This window comes from Nannospalax galili, unplaced genomic scaffold (assembly GCF_000622305.1).
Source record: "Nannospalax galili isolate Female #2095 unplaced genomic scaffold, S.galili_v1.0 scaffold115, whole genome shotgun sequence".
Classification (NCBI taxonomy): Eukaryota; Metazoa; Chordata; class Mammalia; order Rodentia; family Spalacidae; genus Nannospalax; species Nannospalax galili.
The window spans coordinates 9088579-9114571 of NW_008340588.1; the positions used below are offsets into that span (position 1 = coordinate 9088579).

The 25993-nt window shown below is 38.8% G+C and overlaps 1 protein-coding gene across 5 annotated transcripts in view; it reads right to left on the bottom strand.

The window, feature by feature from the left end:
• Gulp1 (GULP PTB domain containing engulfment adaptor 1) overlaps nucleotides 1-25993 on the bottom strand; it is a 328175-nt gene that overhangs the window by 206196 nt on the left and 95986 nt on the right. For 4 of the 5 annotated variants that reach the window (XM_029564763.1, XM_017798836.2, XM_029564760.1 and 1 more), the window contains exon 2: nucleotides 25501-25623. The exons of the other annotated variant lie outside the window; for it this stretch is intronic. The gene's annotated coding sequence lies outside the window, so the exon portion shown is untranslated. The remainder of the gene's footprint in view (nucleotides 1-25500; nucleotides 25624-25993) is intronic. 5 annotated transcript variants of the gene reach the window in all.

Below are 25993 nucleotides of genomic sequence, written 5' to 3' on the forward strand. Positions count from 1 at the left end.
ATATCTGATGATTTTACATCCATGCTCAGATGCCAAGGAGCTCAGAAATTAACCGTCACTACTATTAATCAGATATATAGAGATTAGAAATGCATGTGCAAACATCTTAATGTCAATTGCATTGAAAATGAATTTTTCTGTATGAAACTGTGTATTTTAATAATTAAATGGAAATCTTTTATAAAGGTTAAAACATCATTTAATTTTATGTAATATAGGGTTTATATTGAGTAAAATATTGTATAACAGTAACAATTCAACTGTAAACCTAAAAATGTATAGCCAATTTTGAAAAAGATGCATCTTAGCTCTGGAAATTGTTATTGAATATGTCAATGCTGTTGTAATGAAATGCTTCTAAGTATGTGGTTATTAAATAAATAATAAACTGAAACAAAACAGAAAAACAAAAAGGGATAAATTTTCTCTCACATAATCCAATGTGAAAATTATTAATAAATGTATAATATGGCTACCATTATGAGTGAATAATTTTTAAAAAAATCCTTGCTTCGGTGGTGTTTACAGGCATATCAGGAAAAGCAGATACTAGGCATGAGAGTAATTGCACAGATAAGAATGTTTTAAACAAACAAGGTATTGTGTGACTATAAGAGTACCAACTAGTATAATACAAGCAGACCTTTCCTTGGGAGCTAATGTTGGATCTGTGACTACAATATCCAAATACATTTAATAAGCAGAAGGAACATGGTTTGCAGGGATCTGAAGGCAGTAAATGGAGCATTCTAAGAAAACAGACCAAAAAGGATGAAGAGCAGCAGAAAGGAAAAGAGAGACAGAAAAAAATATTTTTGGCACATTCTGTTTTGCAATGGGAAGCAAGTGAACATGTCTGGGAGACATCAAACCTGTGTGCAAATGTGTTAAGAATTTTGCATATTTGTTCATCAGAATATTGGACAGTAGTTTTCTGATAAAAATCCTTATCTGATGTTGGTATTAAGGTAATTCTATATGTATACATTGAATTTGGAAACTTTCCCCTTTTGGAAGAGTTTGAGAAAGACTAGTGCTTTAACTTCTTTATATGTTTGGTGGGATTTGGCAGTGAAGCCATCAAGTCCTAGGCTATTCTAGGAGACACTTTTACAGACTCAGCTTCCTTACTCATTTGGAGTCTCTTCAACAGTTAGACCACACTGCTGAAGACACTACATACACGAGACAGAGAGCAATGGAGAAATCACACTAGCAACAACCTCAAAGCTTCATCTCTCCTGGCTAGCTTTCCTGGCACTGGAAGGTGCTACCAGAAGAGAAAAGCCATCATTTGTCTTATCCAGCTGTGAATCCTGAGAGTTATAACAATGACTGTACTGGCAAGATATGCTCACTGGTGCAACAGTGTCACAAATGTCATAGGATTAACCAACCATTTTCTGATTGGATTTAAGGCTCATTTCTCAAGATAGAACCAATACTTGGCACTGTTATCAAGACCAAGAGCCCATAGTGACAGTGATTTACAAACTGCCATCACAGTGTTAGCAGTCAATAAATTTGATTGCATGCTTAGTTATACCAGTAAGTTACACTTAAGATTTTGTAGTATTATGTCATTTTAACTGATAATTTTTCCTTAAACACTTTATATAAGTTTATTAATAGCAAACTCTCAGTTTAAATTTGTCTAGAAGAGTATTTCTTCATTTCTGATGGACAATTTTGCTGGACAAAGAATAGTTTTTGTCAAGGTTCTGCTCTTCAGTATTTAAATCTGGCATTTATCTCTCTCTCCTAACTAGAAGAGTAATTTCTATATTCATTCTATTTTTCATCATTTTGTACAACAGGAAATTTTACTTTCTTCATGTGATCACATAAGTCTTGTTATTTATTTTCATGCATTTTCATTTCTCTATTTTTTTCACCTTAGTATGTGCTATGGTTGACTCCAGTTGTCAATTTAACACACCTGAAAATAGGGAACTTCAATTGGGGAAAGATCTCTATTGGATTGGCCTTTTTTGAATATTGAATGAAGTAGGTGGGTCCAGCCAACTGTGGGTGGTGCCACCCCTGGGCAGGTGGTTCTGTATTGTATAAGAAAGCACACTGAGCACAGGCCAGGGGAGCAAGCCAGTAAGCATTCAGTTCCTGCCTCCAGGTTCCTGAACTTTCATTTGGAAGAGTATGTTGTAATAAAACCTTTCCTCCCCATAATGGTTTTGGTCAGTGTTTTATCACACTGACCAAAAAGTAATGAATAAAAAGTAATGAATACAGTCTGTTTTCTAACAATCTGTCATTGCATTCACAGATCCTTCTATTTCTTCGGTTCGCCTATTGAGATTTTTCTATTAATTCTCCATTTCACTAATTATATTCTTCAGCTTCAGATTTTTTTTTTCTTTTCATTGATTGTTTTTTTACAGGTTCTCCCTAGACACAGCCCACCCAGAAGTCATGATATGAACCAGAGTGGCCTTGATCTCACAGAGATTCACCTGCCTCTGCCACCCAAAGGCTTGGATTAAAGGTGTATACTACCACGCCCAGTTTTTCCTTCTGATAATTTATCATCTTCCTGATTTCATTACATTATTTTTACTTATTTATTTATTTTTTTGTGTGTATAAGTGTTTTACCTGCAAATATGTAAGTGCATGCAATGCCCACAAAGCCAGAGGAGGACATCAGATCCCCTGAAACTGGAGTTGATTGTTAGTCACCATGTGGGTGCTGGGAACTCAACCTAGATCCACAGCAAGAGCAGCCAGTGTTCTTAAGCACCAACCCATCATTCCAGCCCCCTGAATTTTTATATGGTTTTGAAGTCCACTGAACTTTCACAAAATAATTAGTTTTGAATTCTTTGTCAAGCAAATCAAATATTTATATTTCCTTAGGTTAGTCTACGGATGCCCTCATTTGATTCTTTACTGATGTCATGTTTTCCTGCTTGTCCATGATATTTCCAGACACTGTACATTGAAGAAGTAGGGACTTATTCTGTATCTACAAACTGTCTTGGTCTGAGAAATTCTTGTATCAGTCAAGCCACTCACAGATTCTGAGAAGGTTTCCTGATGTGGCCCAAAACAAACTTCATGCTGAAGTCTTTGGGCAAGTTGGTCCATCACCTGGTCTTGTGGGGTTGGATCCACTGTTGTAGACTGATCAACTGAGTCTCTGGGAGTAATACTGGATGTTCTGTCCACAGGAAAGGACCTGAAATCTGACTCTGTGAGGGAGGATGTTGGCCTTTGGTCTCTGGGAATAGACTTACACTCCGAATCCCTTGGAATTTGGTGTACTGGGAACCAGCATGCAGTGTGGACTCATGAGAGCCAGCTGCAATGTTTTTATGAGGGCTAGCTCTGTGAGAGCCCATCTGGGTCCTAGGTCTGTGGGGATGGCCTGAAGCCTAGTCTATAGGAAAAAAAGAATTGGAGCCTGGGTCTATGAGGACTGAAACTACAATGTGATAAACCTGGATTTTTCAGTATACTAGTGAAGGTCTGAATCCTGGTTCTGCTAGAACATTAGGGCTAGAAGGGATGACATTGAAGCTAAAGTTTCAGAAACCATTCAAACACCAATTGACCTGAGTGGCAATAGGACAGGCCTCAAGTCCAAGGCTGTTTATGGACCAGGTTCTGAGATGGCCTAGAACATAGATCAACCCTGAAGCATGAGTCTTCAGGGGTAGACCTGGAGTCTGCACCACCAGTGTCAGCCAAGCAATCAGAGATGTCAACAGACTGGCAGCTGAACAGATGTAGATCTTGGAAGTGCAGGATCTACCCTAGCCTAAGGTAGGTCTAGAAGTTCTGTTCATAAGTAATGGCCTAGGGTCTGGAGCCTCAGGGGCCTGTCCAGTTGGGCATTTTACTACAGCAAGCACAGTAATGGATTAAAAAATCAAGACAGGTACTCACTCTCCTCTCCTCTCCTTCCCCTACAGTCTACACTGCCTGAGTGGCTTTGGTAGAGGGCTGATGTACTATAAAACTGACTGTTGACTGTAATCTGTGGGTCTTTTTTGTGTGTGTTACACCTACATGCTGTTACCTCTCATCTGATTTCCTTAGTTCTAAAAGGTATTTCTGCATGTGAATAGTTTTCAAACTGGTATTTCTGCAAAGTGGTAAGTGTTACGAAGTCTTATTCTACCACCCTGCTGATATCTGGTCTGCCTTTGAGGTTACTCATTTACAGAGCTTTAATTTAAATCAAGAATTTAATTTATGGGGCTGGGGAGATGACTCAGTGGTTAAGAGCATTGTTTGCTCTTGCAGAGGACCTGGGTTCCATCCCAACACCCACATTGTGGCTACCAATCATCTGTAACTTAAGTTCCAGGGGATATGATGCCTTCTTCTGGCCTCTGGAAGCATTGCATCACATGGGTGTACTTATGTACATGCAGGTAACACACATACACATAAAAAAATTAAAGAAAATATTTAAAAAAGGATTTAAGGTGGAGGGGGTATAAAGATGATTAAGATGTTCTCTGTGAGATGCACAAAAATTCAATAAAAATATATATCAAAAAATAAGAATTTAATTCACTTGATTTCTACCTGCCACTTTTCCTATTCAAACAGCATCCTTCACACTTATGTGCTGTTACACAGTAATTATGCTCTGAATTTTAACTATTGGTATCTCAATCCTCAGTATGGTCCATCTTGAATTAGAGTCAGAAATCAGCAGGACACACTTCAGATGGAGTTATTTTACTAGTTTCTTGAAAATGAGGTCTCTTCATGTTCTCAACATTTTTAACTATCTGAACACTGCACAGATGTATTTTAACCTAAATTCATATTTTCACTCTTTGGACTGCAAAAATCAAATGGGGCAGGGAGAGGAGTGGCTGCTGACTTTAATATTTAATTGCCTTTCTACATATTGCAACAAAGCAAACAGTGACTTCTAGATGCTGCTTTCTGAGAATCTGGAATCTCCTGTTTCTGGATATGGTGCCCTCTTGTAAACATATCCCCTTCTGATCAAAGCTCCCCACTGCATACACAGAACGGCAACTTCATTCTCAACACCACACCATCGCCCTCCTGCATTTCTCAAACATTTGGCTGACAGGCTGTTTTCTGATATACTGCCAGAACAGTTTAGAATCAAATTATATATGATATGTTCATTTTCTGCCCTACTCAGGGATTTAAAGTATGATTCCTGTGTTCTTAGTTTATCATAAGAAATAAAAGTATATTTTTTCCTCAAAAACAATTTAATAAAAAAATATAAGCTTAACTCATAAAAGAAAATGATGAAAGTTGTAATAATTTCATCATCCTGAAAATTTAATATCACTGTGTTCATTAGTGTTAATTTGGAGGGTTTGGTGGTATATACCTTTGACCCCAACATTTGGGAAGTAGAGGCAGGTGTATCTCTGAAAACGAGGCCAGATTGGTTTACACAGCTACTTCCAGGCCAGATAAGGCTACAGGGAGATCCTTTCTCATAATAAACAACCCAAAAAACTCCTGTTAACTTAGAGAACATAACTAATATATTTATGTTTTTCTATCTTAAATTATGCTTTCATCAGACGTGGTGGCTTTGGCCTTTAATCCCAGCACATGGAAGGCAGAGGCAGGTGGATCTCTATGAGTTCAAGGCCAGCCTGGTCAACATAACGAGTTCCAGGACAGCTGGGGCCACAGGGAGACCCTGTCTCAGAAGGACAAAAAAAATCAAACAATCAAATGATGCTTTCAATCCTTTCTATTTAATCAAAATTATAAATTCACATTGGAATCTTTTTATAATATACATATTAGAAAACATGCTACAAAAGGCTGAATATTAGAATAAAGAGTGATAAGGAATCTCAAATGAATAAAATATGAGGGAGAGGGAGTCAAAGTGTGGGAGAAGATGGAATATGCAAGGTGTCTTGAATAGAACTAGATGTCAGATCATCTCATAAGAAGGTGTCAAGGGAATACAGAGCAAGTATTTTTTTTTTTATTGAAATGCCTTCTGTACGCCTCTTTTGTGCAGTAGTCTAAGGGACCAAACCAGTGTTCTAATCTCCTTCCTGTCATTTCATCTCAGTCTAGTTTTTGTATCTCTGTATCCTAAACTTTCACATCTGTTAACTGGATTATCAATGTCAAATTTTCTCTATAAGGATTAAATGTGTTAATATGTGATGACATCTTAAACAGTACTTGTTATTGTTTTATTCCTTAGGCTCCTAGGGCAGATTTTTAAAACTTTATCAGGATTTTAAAAATTGTACTCCAAGACTAGGAATTTTAAAAGTTCAAAGATTACAAGCAGCAGTTTTTCCTAAAGAATTTCAGACTTATTTTTCTAATTAAGCCAAACATTTTTAGATTGGACAAGTCATTTACATATTGATGGCATAGTCTAAGTAAGTGTTCTGAAAGAGAAGTTCACTGAGAAAACTCAGTATCTTTACAGAAATCTAACTCCATGCACTTTTATATTATAATTACTATCTACCTATTCTTATGAACTGATCAAGGAAGAAATTTATTTCTAATATACCTATTACTAAAATCTATTCAGAACTGTTTTTAAGGAAAAATAGCCTACTTATTTTACAGTCAGTAAGAAGTATTCAATTTTTTGTATACTTTGTAAGTTTGTAATTTATTTCAGAAGAAAAATTTACGTCATCCCAGCTGAGCATGAGAAAATACCTTTATTGATGAGTCAGCAAAAGCAATGCCACTTAAACAATGAACAAACTTCAAAGAAATGAAAACTCCCAATTAATCTCGTGATGTTTCTTACTGCAGAATGTAGCCAGCATTTGTTCATATATTAAATTTTCCATGAAACATAATTATCTTATGATATTTCACGGTATCTCCAAATAAGAAAACATCCTAAAAATGATTTGACAGTTTTAGCTAAATCATCACATCTTTGAGTATATGTCAATGAAATATTCTCTCCGTATTCTGAACCTGGGCTGGGGAATGAATAGAACATATGAATATGTTGCTGGGTCTCACAGTATAACACATGAAATTGTGAGGTATATTTAATATTAAAGCTCTTACTTTGCATTTCAAATTCAAAAAATCATTAAGTCACAAGGAAATTAGAAAATCTTCACTGGAATGTACCGTCTAATCACCTTATATAAGGTAGTGCTGCATTACTGATGATAGATTACACGAAAGGATCTACCTCTCTATTTATTGAATTTTTCCCACTCACTGATACAGTTTTCATATGTGAGTGACAACTGTTTTATTTCCAAGTTTATTTTCTAGTTTACGTAAAAGAGTAATGTTTCCTTCCTGATTTATTAAATAGCTATTTACCCTGTGGCCATTTGGTCTATATTCCCACAAATAGTTCAGGATATTTTATAAATGGATTGCTTAGGTGAAACAATCTTCTGTCTTCTTGTAGTCTTTTTGTCTTCTAAGTCAAAAATGCCCAACAGTTTGAAATCAATTACTTGTTTCTTTAATTGTTAGTATATTATGAAGACTCCAGTTCAGGTACATTTTAGGAACTCAAATTTAATTCCAAAATTATTTTCTGGTTATAGAAATAGTGTATGCTCATTGGATACACTGAACATTAAAACAAGTATTTAAAATGACAATTAAAATTAGCCAGAAACAGCTATGGAGATATTTAAGTGATTTGTCTTTGTCATTTATTATTAAATAAAGCTAGCCTTAGAGCACTGTGATGTTACATCAGATGCAGCTACATCCTAGTTTACCTGTTAGTTTGCTATGTCTATGTTCTATGCCATTCAAAATTATTTCAGATTGTCATTTTTAAATCTGTGCCACATTCTATTATTAAAGATAGTTATGCAGATTTTTTTCTAAATATCTTCAAGTTCAGATATCATTTACATAGTAAACATCCTTACTCAGCCTCTCTAGAAGCCAGAAGCAGCACCCTGCACGGTGCTATGGCTCCTCTTATCTTTGCCTTTAACTCGTGCAACATCAATTCCACTTATTGTTCTTTATTCCCATCAGCATATCTGCTGCCAAACTGTCATTATTTCAAACCTGAATCATAGCACCATGTCCTAGCTGATGGTCTTTCTCTAGAGCTACCAAATCACTCAAATTAATCAATGTGATTATTGTAAAACACAAATCAGCTTGGGTCATTCACTTACTTCATGCCTTCCAGTGGCAACTTCTCCCAGACCCTGACATTCAAGATACAGATTCATTCCTTTAAATTTTTTGTACTATCTGACCCATCATGTTCTTCTTCAACTCTTACTCAGACTGTACTAGGAGCAACAAACTTACTGTCTACCCTCCTACAGTTAGTGTCCTTCCTCAAACTCATGCCTCATCAGGACTCAGAATGTGGTCTCATCTACATACAGAATCTTAGCAGTGTTATTAGCTCAGGATCTTCTGATAAAACTCATTCTGAATTGAGGACTGATGTATTCATGAGAAAAGGAAACAGAGACATGGTTATCAGCATACTGATAGGGTCCACCCGGCAGCCCAGAAGGGACACTGGTACTACCTACTCCTTGATTTGGGAATTTAGACTCCATAACTCTGAGAGTCTATTGGCTGTTTTAAGCTACCCGAGTAGCCCTAGGTAACCACAATACCACCATCCTAGGTTTCTTATAAAAATGGTTTTATTTCAGCTCTAACTAGATTATAAGATATATGCAAAACAAAGAAGAATAATTATATTTCTTACCATTTTCTGATTGCTGCCAGGTGTGGAAAATGATATAGGATAGGCAACTAAATATATGCATGGAAGAAAGAACAAGAGAATTTCTCATTATCGGATACCTATTGACACCTCAGTGACATTATCAATGAATCTCTGTTCATTTTACTGACAAAATCTTTACCACTAGAAATTTTATTGTCATTATAATTTATTGATTCTTTGGTGTCACTCCTGAAAAGATTTTAGCAAAATCTCTTCCAGTTATTTGGGATACAACCACTCACTGTTCCGATTTTACTGGGAAGCTCTTTTGGGAAGCCACCTTCTCCTGCAGGCTTTGGGGAAGAGCTAATCAAGTGTCTCAGCATGAGAACTCCATTTCTGAGCATGAGAGGACAGCGCTGAAATGCATTATTAGTTCAGATTTAGCTTCATAGCTCTACCCTTCAGTATCCACTCCTGTTCTCTGGATCTTTGGAACAATTTTCTTGTGACCTCTTCTGGGGATTGTTTTATCTGATTACCCTCTAGTCCTCTCAGCAAACCTATATCCTTTCAGCAAAATGCCTTTTTGTTTAAATACCCAGAACTAATTTCTGCTACTTGCAATCTAAGAACAGTAATTATACTGCTCAAATGAAGATATGATTAGTGCACAGCACGGACTGCTTATATATATAGGTGTTACACAATGGACACCTGAGGAAGAAGCTTCTCATTTACATTAGGCCATTTTAAAAGTTACGATTTAGCATTTTTTCTTAGTCACTTCTATTTTTTTCATGTACTGCATATATTAATCTAAAATGTATCATTCTGCCTCATTTATTTTACTATTCAATTTTTTTATTTGTATGGCTATTTGTCTGTGTGCATATGTGTCCATACTTATGAAGGCTAGAGGTCAACCTCAGACACAATTCTACATGAGTCACTCACCTTATTTTTTGAGACAGGGTCTCACTGGAAACCAAGGTTCACAGATTTGGATAGGCTGGCGATCCAGTGACCTCCAGGGATCCCCTGTGTCTGGCTTACCAGCAATAGGATTACAAACTTACTACTAAGCCCTCCTTTTTATATGGGGACTCCGATGAAACTCATGTCCATGTGCTTGTGCAGCAAGCACTTTACTGACTGAGCTATCTCCCCGGCCCCTCTTTACTCTCTCTAAAATATAAATGTAAATATAAACCTTTTCCTTTGTACACTTTTTCTAATATTTTGAGTAAGCATAATTTATTTTTTATGCAAATCATTTTATAAAAGCAAAGTAAACAATTTTATGAAGAATAGTACACCTAAGTCAGTTGAGGCTTTGGTATAATAAGTGATACTATCATTTCATGAATAATTACTTTAGACTAAACTAATTACCATTTTGCAACAGGGATAACAGCATATCTGATGAGCTATCATTTGCTAGATTTCATTATTTCATGCAGATAATAATTTATGATGGAATGATTCATTCCAATTACATATTACATAAGTATTCAGAAAAATTTTGTTTAAAACTCTTTATTAAATAAAAACTAACATTAGCATTTTATAGGTGAAGATCATCATAATTAAAACAAGACTATATCTTATACACTTAGATGTGTTAAATATAAATTTTAAAAGGTCAATAAAGGCAAAATAGCTTTCTTCAATTTCTTCAACGTCTCAGTGGTGATTTTCTTTTACATCTGGATACAGATTTAAACCACCCCATGTCTTTTTGTTATGATATGTTTTTCTTCTTGACTAAAGCATTTCCTCAGAGGTTCTCTTCAGACAAACAGTGCTAGGTTTGACCTATTGCAACAGAGAAGATAGAAGCTTATGTATAGCTACTTTTTCTTATGTTGTTATATTCTACCCTATTTCTTTGATTTATTTATGTTACTTTTCACTATTTTGAAATTTCCTTCACATTTGCAACAAATGTATGGTGATTTCAAGAACATATTTTTAAGACTAAAAAACTTTAAAAGCATACAGGCATTTGAATAAAGACTCATATGTACACAAGTGGCCATGTGTGTGCAGGTTCATGAGCACACCATCTAAAGGTAAAATGATGGAAAAAGGTATTCTAAGAAAATGGAACTAAAAATAATGGGGCATAACTTTCCTAATATCTGACAAAATAGAATTAAAACCATAACTAGCAAGAAGAGATAGGAAAGGATTTACCATACTCATTAAAGGAAATCCACAGAGCAGATATTATAATACTAAACTTATACACACCCAACAGAGTGGCACCCTGTTTCATGAAAGAAATGCAATTAGATCTAAAATCACAGATCAATCCCAATGCAGTAACAGTGAGTGACTTCAGTACTTAACACTCTCACAAATAGATGGGTCATGAGACAAGTTAAGAAAGTTAAGAAAGTCTAGTAAATGACTATCATAAATCAAATGCATCAAGCAGTCATTTATATACCGTTGTACTAAAGACTAAAAAGCACAGTTGCTTCTTAGGAATCCATGAAATTTTCTCCAAATCAACCACATTGTAGGACACAAAGTAAGGCTCAAGAAATTTAGGATAAATGAAATAATATCCTTTATTCTATCTGACCACAAAGGAATAAAGCTGAATGTCGACAAAAATAGGAATTTAAAAACGTACACAAATGCATAGAAACTAAACAGCATGCTCTTTGAATGAAAATTGGGTCAAGGGAGAAATCAGGAAGAAAACTTAAAAAGTGTAGAATTGAATGAAAATGAAAACACAACAGACCAAAAACTATGGGACTAAGAGGAAAGTTTACAGGACTAAGAGTCTACATCAAAAAAAAAAAAAAAAAAAAAAAAAAAACAAAAAAAACCAACAACAACAACAAAAAAACCTCAAAAGATTTTACATTAATAATTTAATAATGCACCTGAAGATCATGAAAGAATGAGAATAAATACCTAAAGACTATAGACAGGAAGAGATAATCAAAATCAAGACTAAAATGAATGACAAAAATAAAAATTCATAACCCATCATGATAAAAAGCCATGCAGAATCTAAGGCTGCATGGAACATATCTCAACATAATAAAGGCAATACATTAAGCCCACAGCCAACACCAAAATAAACATAAAAATTCAAGTAATTCTTACTAAAATCAAGAACAAGACAAGGATACCCACAATCTCCATTATATCCAACATAGTGCTTAAAGTCTTAGATAGAGCAATAAGACAAGTGAAGGAGATAGCAGGTATACAAATTGGAAAGGAAGAAGTCAAAGTCTCCTTATTTATAGATGATATGAGTCTATATATAATAGATCCTAAAGTCTCTACCAGAAAACACCTAGGGCTCATGAACATATTTATCAAAATAGCAGTATACAAATGTCAAATGCCATTTTATTCCATAACTAAACCATCTAAATACCATAGAGGATATCTTCTTCCATTTTAGTCACAATTTTATTTACAAGTCTATTTACCTACTTATTCACTCAACTTTTGTTTTTCTAGCATATCTTTAGTTAGAAAGAAAGTCGAAACATTGGCTTGACTTGCCTCAAAAGTAAATCTGAGGTAACAATTCAGGTTCAAGGTTATTTGAGAGATGACCCTAGAAAATACTAGTAGGGAGAACAGAGACAGTGGTAAAAGGCTTCTTATTACAGGGAGGTCAGTATCAGGATGAGCAATGCTCCTGGCAACTACAATCTGACAAGGAGGGCAGAGAGGGGTGGATCTCACACTGTGTAGAACATACCTCAGCTACATAGCATCTGAGATGACAGTGCTGAGGTACTCACACACCAAGTCTAACTAGGCATGAACTAAGCAAAGGTCCCAATCACTGACTCTCTCAGACTTCCAAGCTGTCTGAATTGGCACTGTTGTCTTCAGGTGCCAGAGTCCCTTCCATAAGGTAAATAGGAACTTCCTTGTAAATTCTGCCAGTGTGAACTTCTGTGCTGAAAGTGAAGGCTACAGGCAGATCGAAAGAATCTGCCATAGAAGGTTACAAGCAGATCACAAGTATTTGCTGTTTAAAATCTTAAGTTAAAAATTTGAAAAGCATGGCATATACACATCTTACAATTTCACTGAAAAACAATGTCAACCAACCCTGGGAGACTGTTGCTTATTAAGTCAAAAGGTCTTCTCTTGCCAGTCACTGGACCATAAATGTTGTCACTTATTTTGCCATTCCTCACCTAACAGAAGAAACTTCAAAAATAACATAAAGTATAAAAAAAAAATTTAAAAAATTAAAGCACCAGATTCTGCTTACTCACATATTTGGTTTAAGTTACAAAAAAAGAAAAGAATAAAATGAAGTAACTTTTAAGGATAAAGGAGATTTTTTTAAAAAGGTATGTGGTAGTAAACACTGTTCTTACAAACACATTAGAGAAAATTGTTCAAGAAAATATCTGTAGCTATAAACAGAACTGTAGCAGGAGGCCTCCAAAGATGGCACAGACCCAGAGCCCTGGGATTCAGCAAGAAGTCACTTCACTTCTTGGTCCGCAAATAGCCCGCCAAAAGGAGCACATGCCTCCGTACCCTGCTCATGAGCCCAGTGACTGCAGATAGACTGTGTGGCGCGGGCCAATCAGAAAATGATATGCTGACTAAAGGGACTTGGGGGCTGAGAAAAGGGAAATATAAGGCCTGCCCTCTCCTGCATTAAACGAGCCTGCAGCACCTCACATAGTGCTTGCTTCTACCTGATTCCTAGGATCTGTGTGTCATGACTCCATGTCTCTTGCCCCGCCAATCCACAGGGGACCCGATCCAGGTTAGGGTCTTCACAGCTGGCCTGAGGAGAACCCGCAACACCTGGCGCCCGAACAGGGACTCCTGCCCATGGTATTGGTGACACCCAGAACCTCTGTTCGTTCGGTAAGTAAGCCCCTGGATTTGTCTGTTTCTTCGGCTGCTCGAAGGTAAGCAAGTAGCCCCCTCCTCTGTCCCCTCCACCTATCTGTCATCTTTATTGTTGGACTAGTTTGTTAGATCAGGGAGGCACACTCCACCACATGGTCCTGAAGCCCATGTTGGCACCTCCCCCCTCTCGGCTCGTCCCGATGAGTTCACATAAGGGCTGATCCACCCCAAACTCAGAACCCAGGCTTCAGGTCACCAGAAATTCCCCTGCCTCATTACCCATGGAAAGAGTTACTCTCTCCCCACCCCAGTAACCATCCTGCCTCTTCCCCTGCTAACGGGACCCTCCCTCCTAGACTGCCCTCCTTAAAGCCTCACCTGCCTTTGTCCGCATTTCCAGTTAACGTTGGCCCTGATGCAACACACTGTCCATGGCTGCGCACCCCACTTGCTGACCTCGTTCTTATCTGCAAGGAAGCTGAGCAATCGGACCCAGACTCCCCATATCTTGAACAGGTTCTTCGCCAGTGGTTCTTATATTTACAAACCTACGATGATTGGTATAGCTTACTAATGGCAGCCTTAGAACCCTCAGTCTTTCTAAACTGGCACGCAGCCTATGACGATCAGGCTGAAAATCAGACATACCTAAATTTCCAATATGGCCTCAACATTACGTTGGACATGTTCATGGGATGTGGACAATATATTGACCCCATCTCCCAGTCTACTATTGACCTCCATGCCTATTTTCAACAAGTTTCTGACTTGGCCTATTAAGGCCCTTAAATGTTGCTCCTCCCGTGACCCACAAGTCCTTCACAGACTTCCTTACCCATGTCACCGAGGCAGTAGAGCAGAGGGTGGAGTCTGGACCCACCCGAGAGGTTCTTGTCAAACAGTTAACTTGGGAGGGACTAAACATCCCTACTCATAATGCTATCATGTCTGTCCACAATGATAACATTCACAAATGGGTACTCGCTACTAGAGACTTAGACCCGAGGGTGGGCCCTATTGAGGATTTGACCACCTCCTTGGAGATTCTTTTGTTGCAAGGAAAACCCACCCACTTTGGCACACAGGAAGGCTGCTAGAACTGTGGGGGCTTGGCCACTTTCATAGCCACTGCCCAAGAAGCACAGCCTGCCCCAAGACTTGCTGTCCCAAGTAGAAAAGAGGGTTTACTTGGCTAAAGACTCAACTGGACTTGGCTCCTTTAAACTCCACCCGGGGTGCCCCTCAGCCCTGCCCACAAGAGGGGAAATGAGACAGATATTATGGACTCTCTCAATCCTCACCCACTCCCCAATAATGACCCTGTTCCTAGATGGAACTGCCATAAAGGGTCTAGTAGACACAGGGGCTGATGTCACCATTATATCAGAAATTGAATCACTTAAATTCCCTCATTGGAAATACCAGCCAGGCCCACCAATAAAAGGAGTTGGTGGAAAACAAGATACCAAGCTGGTCACACATCCAGTATATTGGAAAGACTTGGATGGGAACCAAGGCACAGTTACCCCCATAGTAGCAGACATTCCTCATAACTTATGGGGCCGAGACATCCTAGAGGACATGGACGGGGTCCTTACCATGGATGTCCGTGCCTTTTATGATGACATCATGCTCCATGGTAACTTGGGACTATCAGGGAAAGGACAACACCTTGCCCATCACCCCCAATCCTAATGGCCACTGCCCACGCGGGATCGACTCCAATCTTGGCCCCTGAGCCAATCCCCATCACCTGGCTCTCTGATGATGCCATTTGGGTGGACCAGTGGCCTATAACAGAACCTAAATTATCTGCCCTCAAAAATTTGGTAGCTGAACAATTGAGGCTTGGCCACGTTGAGCCTTCTCACAGTAAACATAATACCCCAATATTTGTTATTAAAAAGAAATCAGGGAAATATAGAATCCCCCAAGATCTTACAGCAGTCAATACCCAGATGGAAAAGATGGGCTCACTACAAGCGGGCTTACCACACCCTACAGCTATCCCCCCATCCCATCATATCTTAGTACAGTAATTAAACCGCTTAACCCTTCCATCTTACAAAAAACTGTATATACCTTGACTGAGCTCCAAGAACACTGTGGGACTGTAAACTGGATCAAACAATTTATACCAATCCCTGACTTGGAATTCCGGGACTTTTTCTCCCTGCTAGAAGGCCATAATTCACCAATTTCAAGGATCCCTCTCACCCTGTAAGCTAAGGATCTTCTTAATAAGATAGATCATAGACTCTGGTCTTCTTCAATCCAACGTCATGACCCAGCAGAACCATTACTGGCCTTTATCTTCTGGACTAAAAATGGTGTCTTGGGGGCACTATGGCAGCAAGACCCCCTGGTGTGGATCCACCTGGCTACCTTGGACCTAACTAGGCTTAGCACTAAGTATGATATTGCCTTCAAGTTAGCAATTAAGGCCCAACAAACAGCCAGGCGCATATTCGGAAAGGAACCTGACAAAATTATACTGCCCTTTCCTCTTAAGCATTCCCAAACATTATGGGCAAACTCTCTGGCTTTCCAACTAATGATCTCCGGGTTCACAGGGAGTTGGATAACCACACACCCCCAGATAAGTGACTGGCCAGCCTGGCCTGTTTGGAAATCACAACTCAGCCACATGCTTCCCCCTGAAAAATCACCTACCTTTAGCGGCGCTAGCCTTCTCGGATGCCAATAAGTTCTGTTATGGCATTGTCATTCAGCGCATGGGAAAGGATGACACCTGTTACATATAAGCCAATCCCGGCTCTGTCCAGTTGAGGGAGCTCCTGGCCTTGTTAAAAATCTTCCATGTCTGCCAGCCTGAGCTGCTCAATATATTCTCTGACAGCCAGTATGCGGTTCAGACCCTCAGATGTCTTCCCTTTGCTCAAGTAAAAGGCCACAAGGATCCCATCACTAGAATGATGAGAGCTCTCCAGATTATCTTAGATAACAGACAATGGCCCTGGCACATCTCCCACATAAGATCACACACCAAGCTCCCTGGGATCTTGGCAAAGGGAAATGACAAAGTAGATAAACTTATTATGTCCATAGAGATTCCCCTACTAGAAGAAGCCAGAGCCATACACCAACAATTTTACCTTTCTCCTCACAATCTGCACCGCCTTCTACCCGACCTACCCATCTCTCAATGCAAACATCTGAGCAGATCTTGCATTACATGTGCACCCCTTGCTCCCTTAGGCCCCCTCAATCAATATGGAGTAAACCTGCATGGTCTCCTACCCAATGCCCTCTGGCAACTGGATGTCACCCATTATAACTCCTTTGGTAATTTTAAGTATGCAGCTTATACATTTCTACAATTCCAATCATTCCTGTCAACATGGAAAATTAGCCACTCCCTTGGCATCCCTTATAATCCACAGGGACAAGCCATTGTGGAGTGGGCAAATAGGACCTTCAAAGAAACATTACAATAATTTGCTACCCCTGAGTCTAAAAGGGACCCGTACCTTGCTCTAATTGAAGCATTAATTTCCTGTCCTTCAATACATTTCTACAATTCCAATCATTCCTGTCAACATGGAAAATTAGCCACTCCCTTGGCATCCCTTATAATCCACAGGGACAAGCCATTGTGGAGTGGGCAAATAGGACCTTCAAAGAAACATTACAATAATTTGCTACCCCTGAGTCTAAAAGGGACCCGTACCTTGCTCTAATTGAAGCATTAATTTCCTGTCCTTCAATGAAAATGGGTTGATCCTGGCCTAGAAACACTGGGCTACCATACCTAGGCCTACACCCCTGCCACTAGTGAGATGGAAGGACCCCATAACATGTCAATGGCATCCACCTGCCTCCTTGTTATCAAGAGGGCGAGGCTATGATTGTGTGTTTCCTCAGACAGAAACAAAGCCAGTATTGGTTTCAGCAAGAGATATGAGAACAGCAACTGACCAATGGGACCCCCAGGACCCAGAAACCTCGCCGCTATCTGGATAATTGGTTTGCTCTTCCCTGCCCCTGCCATGGCTCATGATCTCTGGGTCTTGGTCCCCTCCCGGCCTATACTCTTGCCCTTATCGCTTCATTCCCCAGGCTGCCCCACCCTCTATTCAACTAATTCTATGCTTTGCTTCCCCACCAGGGACCCAGTTACTTCCTGGGAATCACTCAATGGCTCCTGGCCTATGCTTCACTACCAAGAGTGCATCCTCATGCATTGGGCTGTTCAACCTGACCGTCTAAGATTATGCCGGCAGTGCCTCCTTGGGTTACATGCTTAAACTCAAGGGCCTTTCCCCTACCTTCAACAACACTGATTTAACCTCGGTCCTCGCTGCAATAATAACAGGGGACAATAATAACGGGGGGGCGGAGGGGACCACCACCCCTCCACCTCCATTTTGCCCTGCCATTCTACACCCACCGCTCCCCAACTGCCCATGCACACGCTGCCTTGCACCCTTTTTCCTGCTCCCTATACCATGGCAGAGATGCCACCCTAAGCCCAACGATGCCATCCCTCTCTTTTGCTGCTTCAGCCGCTCCCCCTCTAATCACCCCCTAGGATCTTGGAGACAACTGGCTCTCACCTATCCCTGCGGCATTAAGATCTCCCATACCAACCTCAAATCAATACTTGGTAACTGGGACCTTTGTGGTCCACACGCCTGAATGAACATGAGGCCACTACTGGCACAGCAGGGCCTTCAGCTTTCCAATGGCACTTACACTAACACCAATCCCTCTACTTGTGCAGAAAACAAAATCCTTACATCCATTGATCACACAACATCCTTGTCCCCCTACCCCATTTGCGTGTGGCCCCCATTTGCCTTATTGCTAGCCAATGTTACCTCTGATCCTCGGGGACAACTCAACTGCTCCAATACCAACACCACCTGTGTACTGGCAGCCTGCTGGAACCATCCAGCTCACATAGTTCTCTTTATTCATGAACCCATGGCCCTTTAGGTTCCAGTCACCAATGCAACCTACTTCCATGCTGTCACCCTTATAGAGCGGACAGCCTTATCACAAGCCCCCTGCTTAAAATGGGATTTCAGGGTCACTGCCGCTCTCATCTCAGCCATCATCCTTGCATTAGGGCTGGCAGCCACCACTGCAGTAGCCATCACCCAATCCTCCACTACTATGGAGACACTCATTGAGGCTGTGTCCAAAACCTCCTCTACCTTTCACACTCAGTCCCTTATCAATCAGCATCTTCACCAGGCAATTAATGTGTTACAACAACAAATTGATCTCTTCAGTGAAGAGCTGGCAATTACCAAAGACATGGCTCTGCTAGCTTGTGACCCTCACTTTAGGTCACTTTGTCTCACCCCCTATAAAGTACAGAATATTACTGAAGCACGCCTACAACTCGCACACTATATTCATGGCCACTGGAATCCAAAGTTTCTTAATTACTCTATATTACTAACTAATCAAATTATTGCTCTAAATTATACCCACGCCCCCATGCTAGACATCAATTCAGGGTTCTTAGAGAAAATCTGGTCTAATCTAAGAGCACTGTTTGACCCATCTTGGATCATCACTTACCTACTCCTGACAGGCATAATTATTCTCTTTCTACTTCTTAAATGCCTTGTTCTTCATTCCTGCAGACAGAAAAAATTCTATCGCTCGGTGTATCAGGCCCTCAGAGCACTACATGAAGATGATTTCAACCCACACTATGCAGCCCAACAGACTTGGCTTGCACAAATATACGAGGCCTCCTAAAGATAATTCCCCATCTCAACTGATCCCCTGGGATGATACCCCTTGGAGGGCTGGTAGTCAATGAGGGGCAAGCTCCTGTTGGGCTGAATCAACCTAAGCCAGGACATGGACATGTATGCCCATGCTCCAATTATGGGTAAGGTTCATGCCCAAATAGGACAACCTAAGACAGGCACAGTCCATGATCCTGGGGTCATCCTGAGGTGGAGCTGCCTACAGGCTCTCGATGGACAGTCATTTTTAAAGAAAAAGGGTGGAAATGTAGCAGGAGGCCTCCAAAGATGGTGCAGACTCAGAGCCCTGGGATTCAGTGAGAATTCACTTTACTTCTTGGTCCTCAAATAGCCTGCCAAAAGGAGCCCACGCCTCCATAACCTGCTCGAGGGCCCAGTGACTGCTGACAGACTGCATGGCATGGACCAATCAGAAAACGATATGCTGACTAAAAGGACTGGGAGGCGAAGAAAAGGGAAATATAAGGCCTGCCCCCTCCTGCATTAAAGGAGCCTGCAGCACCTCGCTTAGTTCTTGCTTCTACCTGACTCCTGGGGTCTGTGTGTCATGACTCCGTGCCTCTTGTCCCCCCTAATTGGCAGGGGACCCGTTCCAGGTTAGGGTCTTGACAGCTGGCCCGAGAAGAACCCACAACACAGAACTATCTAATAAATCCTATTCCAAGAGATCATAAGAAAAGAAATACATTCCTCAAAATGGTCACTTTTAACATTTCCTGAGTTTTTTTTCCAGGAACGGACTAAAACCCAGTCTTACTGCAGAAAGTTTTCAAAGCAGAATATTTTATGTGATGTGACAGAACAAAGAAAAGAACAAAAATACCCATGTCCAAAATAAAATTAATAGGCATGTGCCTACTTCTCCTTACAGTGGCTCTGATTTGCAGCCATATCCCATGCCAGGTATGATTGAATTTGTTATAGAAAGAACATTTTGAATATTCTTGCAAAACCTGAGACTGGCTTATATGCTGCTCCTTTGAACATATTTTTATTTTAAAATTGAAAAACATCTTGATTTCCAATTCAAATGGTTCTTACATTTTTAGTATGAACGTAATATATTCAATTTGAGATTTTCTGCCACCACTTATCACACATTCTCAGATAATTCGAAGACATAGAGGAAATTCAATGAAGGCAACCACTCCTTTTCTAAGTTACAAAGAAAGAACTTCAATGCTTCTCAACTGTACTAACTTAAGAAAAGTATTATTAAGACTATAACTTGACCAGATGCTTCAACTTGTTATCACAGTCTATGTACTTAGCTACTCCACATGTTATAAAACCAAATCCAACAGATAAGTCAGCACAAACAGTATTGCTACTTATCATCATGACTTACAAACCACTCCTATGAGGATTATAAAAGGTGTTCAAAATCATTTTTCTCTTTTTACCTCAGTCCAAAAATGAAATACATAGTTTTTGAGACATAGCCTTGCTATATGACTCAGAATGGTCCTCTTCCCTTAGCCACCCAAGTAATGAGATTACAGGCCTGTGTCACCATGCCCACCATGACTTTCACTATTTTGCATAATGCTACAAAACTTTTTCCTACCTGTTTCTTTATTTCTAAAAAATCTTAAAATTCAAAACACAAAATTTAATTTCCTTCTACTTTTTCCATGTTCTCTGTTTTTCCTTCTTTTTATTTTTCTTTTCTTCTTCCTTTTCATTTTCCTGTGACATGAGTTATTAGTAAAAGTCTCGCCCTGGTTGCTGAATAATGCCTGAAACCTGGCATTGTTTGTCCCTTGCCACCTGCATCAAGTTATAATAGGCTAAACCCAATTTTACTTACTATGACAAACTATTCTGTTTCCTTTTCCAGGTCACCACCCCACTTGCCCATCTCTAGTGAGTCATGATTTCCAAATCAAAAAATCTGACATGTCACTCTCCAGAAGCACTCCAAATGGGAAGTCTTTCTTTAAAGTATTTTGTCCAGTTTTTCCACTGTAATTCTCCTGGCAAAGAGTACAGACATGGGTTTTAAGACAAACGAGGCTATTATTATATCTTTGATCTTTTTAAAGTTTAACCTTCCTAAAAAATGACCTGTCAGTTATTAAGAGGTTGTTTTTTTTTTTAATCACAAATACAATCTAGATCAAAAATTGTGACAACTGGTCCAGCTTAGTTAAAAAAAAAAAAAGAAAAAATTTGAGAGCCGGGCATGCTGGCACATGCCTTTAATCTTAGCACTTCGGAGGCAGAGGCCGGCGGAGCTCTATGAATTCAAGGCCAGTCTGGTCTACATAGCAAGTTCAGAACTGCTATGGCTACAGAGAAACCCTGTCTCAAAAAGACCAAAAAAAAAATTACAATTTGAGTTAATAAATGGTATAAGGCATAATAAAATCATTACCAGGGCAACGGAACTTTTTTCATGTAATAGGAATTAAAGTGGGAGAAAAAAAAAACCTAATTGGGGGAAAGAATTGCAGCCCTGGGTTAGTGAGATGGCTGAGTGTTAAGAGCAATGGCTGTTCTTACAGAAGACCTGGGTTCAAATCCCAGCACCCACATAGTGGCTAACAAGATAACTTCAGTTCCAGGGGATCCAATGTCCTCTTCTGTCCTCTCCAGACACTGCACGATATGGATGCACTTGCACACATGCAGGCATAAGACTCATACATATAAAACAAAAAAAAAATACACAAATAAAAAGAAATAAAAATAGAAAAGAAATGCAGCCCCAACAGTATTTCAAGAAATTATGCCTACATATGTAAATATATAAATTATAAGGGGCTGAAGAGATGGCTCAGCAGTTAAGTGCACTGGCTGCTCTTGCAGAGCACCCAAATTTGTTTTCCAGCACCCAAATAGTGGCTAACAACCATCTGTAATTCCAGTTCCAGGGGATCCAATGCCCTCTTCTGACCTCCATGGGCATTACACTACATGGGTACACTTACATGCATGCAGGCAATACACTCATACACATAGAATAAAAATAATCAATAAAATATTTAAACTGTGGAAAAATTTGAAGATATAGTAAATTGGGAAAAGAAAATAGCTATCTATATTAAGGCAAGCTATATAGACAGCAAGATGGTTCAGTTGGCAAAGTACTACACAGACATGAGGACATAAATTCAATCCTCAGAACCAATGTAAAGGTGGCCAACGAGGTTGACCCTGCCTACAACCCAAGCCCTGGGGAGACAGAGGCAGAAAGATCACTGGGACTCACTAGCCAGCCACTTTAACCTAACTGTTGTGCCATTAAAAGACCCCATTTCAAAGGAGACAAAAAGTCCACTTGAGGATCATCCCTGAGATTATCTTCTTGCCTCCACATGTGCACATGTTCATGTATAACCCCCATACACACACACACTATCAACACACACACGCAAACACATACACACACATTTTAATAAGATAAACTAAAAGGTTATATATTTAGCCATGATTCAACTGATTGAATTTTGATCTCACACATCTCAAGCTGGACTCCGTTTTGGGTTTCAATTAGGGTAGCACATTAATTAAAATGTTGATAAGTTGCCTTGGCAAACTTAATCATGAAATTCTCACCGTGGCAGTGTTCCTCAGTCTCCTCATCTATATAATTTTGAGGAATTGTGAAATGCTGTCTTTCACCTCCCAAGTGTGGAGAGTACAGGTATGAGCCACCATGTCAGGCTATTAAATCTCTAATTGTTAGACAGAAGAGGATGAAAATTACTAGATAAAAATCTGAAGTATAATTCACTTTTTTCTGGAACACTGGGTAAATTATACTTCCACAGAAGGGAAAAAGAATACAGATTTCACCATAATCTCCCATAATTTGTATAAATGTTAATGTTTATATTACTTCAGCATAAAAATTGAATAATACAAAAGTTTAGTCATAACGTTGTTGGCATTTACAGTTTTACTTGTTTAATATTAGCTTTTTACCCAATTTTGACCATGAAGATTTTCAGGCTTTTCTAAGCTATCATTGTACATTTGATAAAATAAAATATATTGGATGAGAAATAATATTTTTTTGTTTTCCATCCCTTTTTGAGTTTTGCTTTCTCTCCAGCAGTAAGATAACTTTTCTTCAAATAGAAATTTGATAAACATTAGAAAATAGAAAGCATCATTTAATGATTTTGCAAAAAATGAAACCAATTTTCTAAAACATTAAAACTATACTATCTAGAGCAACAATAAATGAAACTTGAAAAGACAACTATTCATAGGATTTTTTTTAAAGTTTCCATCATTTAAATATATTAACATACATACTAAAATTTTAAGTATAAGAGAGTAGAGTCATTCATTTGGGTCTATTATTTTTTTCTGTTGAGATCATATAGTGAATTTTACACAGATAAAATATACTTTTAAAACGTGACTTCTGGTAACTATGAAATGTTTTATTGAATACTCGGACATAATTATAGGCCATGATGGAATATAGTGGTAAACTTCCAATTTCTGAAGCTGATATCTCAAGATTTGAGTTACAGATCCACACCTGCTGGTGATGTTGGGCGGGGAAGTCATTTACTTCTCTGAATCTTAGCTAATTTGCTAAATAATGTTTTTCGATTAATGGTTAAAATTTTATTTTTCTGTTTATGGATTTAACTAGGCTGAATTTCAACTAACTCCTCTAGGGAACCATTAACACTGGGATTATCTGCAAAATACCACAGTTATGTATTTCAGCACCAATATGTTTATGAACAGAATTGTTTTCCCAAATAATTTCCTGTATTTTGATTCCTTTCTTTCCTTCCCTCCTTTCTTCCTTCCATTTTTATTGCTTTGCTTTCCTTCATTCATCTAATAAGATGGAAATTATAATCCCAAGTTCTTTACTGCAGTGTTTTGATATAACAAAAGAATTCTTCATGTAATAAAAGAAAATATGTACATGGGTAAAGAGGTTACTAATGAATCTCTTGAGTCTCATTAATGAAGCTTCCTCATGCAACAGAGGGTCAGGAACACAAAGGGTCATAAATGGCCAAATCATAGAGATTAAGAGTCTGCAGAATGCTGATCTTCAGATAAGACTCCTATATTAAACTTCATCCACTCAGGGCTCAGGGAGCATAACAGAACAGGGGATGAAAAGGACTGTAAGAGCCATGGAGGAGGTGCAAAATCATATGGAAATAGAGTCCTACAAGATCCTGAGACTCTGATCATATGAATCTACAGCAATGGTATCAGCATACAGAAGTCCCATGCAAACTCAGGCAGACAAAAATCCAGCATAGAACTGGGGGAATTGACAGGAGACCCCAGTCTTAGCTGAAGAAATACTGGCAACTGATTACTGCTAGGTCAGGAAGAGCTGATCGTCCTAAAGTGAGGGAATCTGTATAAGCTGACTAGCCTCAGTAATTGAACTTGCACTGAGAAACATCTGGCGACACTAACTTGATGCAATAGGTCTTAATGCAAATGACAGACAGAATGTATGAATTCCAGTGGGGGGGATTATTTGAGGGTGCCAGTGGGGAATGGGTATAAAGATGACTAAGTTCGACTGAGATGTTCTGTATGAAATACACATTTGGATGCCTGGATTTATCTGTGCCTGAAAAGCTACTGTAGACTTGGGATTATGATAACCAATACACAACTGGTTTTGTTTAACTGAGTTTTATTGGACTTTCAAAAAAAACAATTTTTTTAAAAAATCAGGAGTGAAATGTGGGAAAAAGTACACAAATTTAAGTACTATTAACAATATAATTATCATCTTATAAACAAGGGAATAGTTTTATAGATGCAAACATCACAAATATGTACATGATGACTGGTTATGTTTTAGGCCTTCCTTTTAGCAATCCAGCATTTTCAGCATGGTTGTTTTGCTATCAAGCTCTATGTTCCTCTTAGGCAGATATTAGCCTACCATTTTAAACTGATATTCTTTGGTTTGGTGTTTCACCCAACAGTGTATATTTCACTTTTCATTTGCTTTATTATAAATATACACTGCACTTTCAAGCTGCTAACACCCCTCTCCCAGCAAAATAAATAAATAAATAAATCAATAAATAAATAAATAAATAGTTTAATTCTGGCAATAGCATCCTGAGTATCCCTGGCAGACCCTCCTATTTGTAGCTAGACTTGGCCAAGGACTCTAACACAAGTTCCAGGAGTGGACAATGAAGCCCCATGATTCTCCTCATAGGGACTCATTCCTGAATGGAAATGTGGGCTAAATGAAGGATAAGAAAATGGGTACCCTTACCACAGCTAGAGAGAGGCAATACTCATCCACTGGAGATGATTAACTGCAGGAATGAAGGTCCAGAGCTTGTTTTGACCTTGGGTTACTTTCCTTGAAATATCTCCAACTCAGCAGGAAACAGAGCTGTGAAAAAGAAACACATTTGTATGCCTTTGTTTATCTGTGCCTAAAGAGCTACTGCAGACTTGGGATTACGATAACCAATACATATTTGGTTTTGTTTAACTGAGTTTTATTTGGTTTCCTCTCAAGTACAACAAAATAACCATTCTTAAGTATATGTTGTTTACTGATATATAATATACACTTTATTGAATGTTATATGAGTTTCCCTAAATTGATCTAACATTATAAACGTAATGGGTCAAAATGATCAAATAATTTTTTGAGAAAAATAAAATTTCCTACAGAACTATTTTTCATTTAATCTTTTGATGTTTTGAACATATTTATTATTATCAGAGGCTTGACTTAAAAAACATATGGAATTGCA